Consider the following 3,166-nt stretch of genomic DNA (forward strand, 5'->3'; position numbering starts at 1 on the left):
TCCTTTTTTTTTAAATAAAACAAAAATACCAACATCTTTACCTCCCTTCAACAATTTTCCTAGTGTGAGGCCAAGAGATTAAATCGCCTTGGGGTGACAGGAGCCAGCAGCTGTCGCTGTGTCTGGTTTCCTGTGATCGTCAGTGACTTCACTGGAAACGTATGTGTGATCTTTCAACATGTTCAAAGTCAGGAAAAGTGAAAGCCTGCCCCTGGGGAAAGCTTTCCTGATATGTCATGGCATGCACACATACCCACAATGAAACAGGAGCTCAGCACAGGCATTGCAGCATGAATCTCTAGCCCCAATCTCTCGCCCCTCTGTTTTCCTTCATTCCTCTTCAGTAGCCAGATTCCAGAGTTTTGCTGCACAAAGAGCAAATAGAAAATTTCACTGTGCCCATAGCAGCTTCTGTGGAAGAAGTCCTTCTATACACTCTGGGTCTGACCGGGCTTTATTCCTACAATCATCTAATTCTTCCAACTGCTACTCTCAGAGGAAGCCTAGGTGGTTCTGTATTCTTGCAAACAGATGCAGGGATATGGTCTGGCATGGGTCTGCTTTTCCCAAGCAGTTTATAGTCTAGCAGGCGAGTAAAGCCCACAGAAGCAGCGAGAATGGCAGAGTTATGGTTACGGAGCTAGGTTAGGGTGGCTTATTTAGTTTTGTGTAAAGAACAGCTTAGTGGGGCTTTCTCACGCTGCCGAAGAAGCATCGCAGAAGACTCTCATGTCTGCCGTCATGTCTAAGTCAGAGTCTCCCAAGGAGCCGGAACAGCTGCGGAAGCTCTTCATAGGAGGGCTGAGCTTCGAAACAACCGACGAGAGTCTGAGGAGCCATTTTGAGCAATGGGGAACACTCACTGATTGCGTGGTAATGAGAGATCCAAACACCAAGAGATCCAGGGGCTTTGGGTTTGTCACACATGCCACTGTGGAGGAAGCGGATGCTGCCATGAATGCAAGACCACACACGGTGGATGGAAGAGTTGTGGAACCTGAGAGAGCTGTGTCAAGAGAAGACTCTCAGAGACCGGGTGCACACTTACCTGTGAGAAAGCTCTTTACTGGTGATATTAAAGAAGACACTAAAGAACATCACCTACGAGACTATTTTGAGCAGTATGGGAAAATTGAAGTGATTGAAATTATGACTGACAGAGGCGTGGAAAAAAGAGGGGCTTTGCTTTTGTCACCTTTGATGACCATGATTCTGTAGATAAGATTGTTATTCAGAAATACCATACTGTGAATGGCCACAACTGTGAAGTAAGAAAGGCTCTGTCAAAGCAAGAGATGGCTAGTGCTTCATCCAGCCAGAGAGGTCGAAGTGGTTCTGGAAACTTCGGTGGCGGTCGTGGAGGTGGTTTTGGTGGAAATGACAATTTTGGTCGAGGAGGGAACTTCAGTGGGCGTGGTGGCTTTGGTGGCAGCCATGGTGGTGGTGGATATGGTGGCAGTGGGGATGGCTATAATGGATTTGGCAATGACGGAAGCAATTTTGGAGGTGGTGGAAGCTACAATGATTTTGGCAATTACAACAACCAGTCTTCAAATTTTGGAACAATGAAGGGAGGAAATTTTGGAGATACCTATTTACTCTGCCCTACCAAGTTGGAAATATCTGTAAATACTTAAATAAAATACTTGCTCATCTGTCCTGGAAAGAGGATGGATTAGGAAATATAGATGTAAGAGCAATGGTTATTAGAACCAGAAGAGGTTTATGGTGTATGAAGGAAGCCTTTGCATAGCTGGTACTGAGTGCTGAGCATTAAAAATGTAGTTCACAAGCACCATGGTCTTATGTGTACTTCTAAGCATCAGCTCCTTTCATCATAGCTACTCTGTTGAAGAGCCAAGAGACATAGCCATTGTTACCAATGATGAAACTACCCAGAGTCCAGGAGTCAGAGCTGATTGTCAAGACAGTCCTGTCCCCCACTCGCCTGCCTCTTCTTTTTTTTCTTTCAACATGGCAGATGCCGCTGTGTCCTGAGCCAAGGACTTCTTGGCTGGTGGAGTGGCTGCATCCATCTCCAATACGATGGTAGCACCCATCAAGCTGGTCAAGCTGCTGTGAAAGGTGCAGCATGCCAGCAAGGAAATCACAGCAGATAAGCAATACAAGGGCATTATAGACTGAGCGGTGTGTATCCCCCAGGAACAGGGAGTCCTGTCCTTCTGACATGGTAACCTGGCCAATGTCATCAGATACTTCCCCACCCAGGCTCTCAACTCTGACTTCAAAGATAAATACAAGCAGATCTTTCTGGGTGGTGTGGACAAGAGGACCCAGTTTTGGAACTATTTTGTAGGGAACCTGGCATCAGGTGGTGCTGCTGGGGCCACATCCTTGTGCTTTGTGGACCCTCTTGATTTTTCCCATTCCCTTCTAGCAGCTGATGTGGGCAAATCTGGAGCTGGAAGGGAATTCAAAGGCCTTGGTGACTGCCTGGTTAAGATCTACAAATCTGATGGGATGTGTCAATACAGAGCATTATCATCTACCCATCTGCCTGCCTTGTTATCTATCCTGCACAGGGATGCTCCCAGGTCCCCAAAATACCACCATCTTCATCATCTGAATGACTGCACAGTCTGTCACTGCTATTGCTGGTCTGACTTCTTATCCTTTTGACACAATTCACCGTTGTAGGACGATGCAGTCTGGATGCAAAAAAACTGATATCATGTATACAGGCTGGCAGAAGATCGCTGGAGAGGAAGGAAGCAAGGCTTTGTTCAAGGGTGCATGGTACAACGTTCTCAGAGTCATGGATGGTGCCTTTGTGCTTGTCTTTTAAGAGGAGATCAAGAAGTACATATAATTATGTCCTAGGAGTTCTCCCCGAGAACAGGCATGTTGTATAATATACCATATTCTTGGCCATTCTGGACAGATACTCTGGACTTGTCTGTTGTCAATGGCAACTATTAACCAGTTGGAAAGTGGGAAGCAATAATATTTATCTGACCAGTTTTCTCTTAAGGCCATTTTCATAATGACAATAATGATGGGACTCAATTATGTTTTTTATTTCACCCACTCCTGATAATAAAAAAATCAAAGAAATAAAAATATCCAAATCAAAAACATAAAACAAACAAACAAAACCCCAAAAGAACCAATGATGAAACTGTCCCCTGATAGATGGACTAGTCTT

General features: G+C 45.1%; 2 pseudogenes across 2 annotated transcripts; both read left to right on the forward strand.

The window, feature by feature from the left end:
• The first annotated feature begins 741 nt into the window (after positions 1–741).
• Positions 742–1,637, forward strand: LOC308438115 (heterogeneous nuclear ribonucleoprotein A1-like; annotated as a pseudogene). Its single transcript has one exon. The product of its transcript is annotated as a heterogeneous nuclear ribonucleoprotein A1-like (transcript).
• A 337-nt stretch (positions 1,638–1,974) lies between these two features.
• LOC308438446 (ADP/ATP translocase 2-like) lies at positions 1,975–2,830 on the forward strand (annotated as a pseudogene). The gene has a single exon. The product of its transcript is annotated as an ADP/ATP translocase 2-like (transcript).
• The last annotated feature ends 336 nt before the right edge of the window (positions 2,831–3,166 follow it).

This window comes from Micromys minutus, assembly GCF_963924665.1.
Source record: "Micromys minutus genome assembly, chromosome: 27".
Taxonomy (NCBI): Eukaryota; Metazoa; Chordata; class Mammalia; order Rodentia; family Muridae; genus Micromys; species Micromys minutus.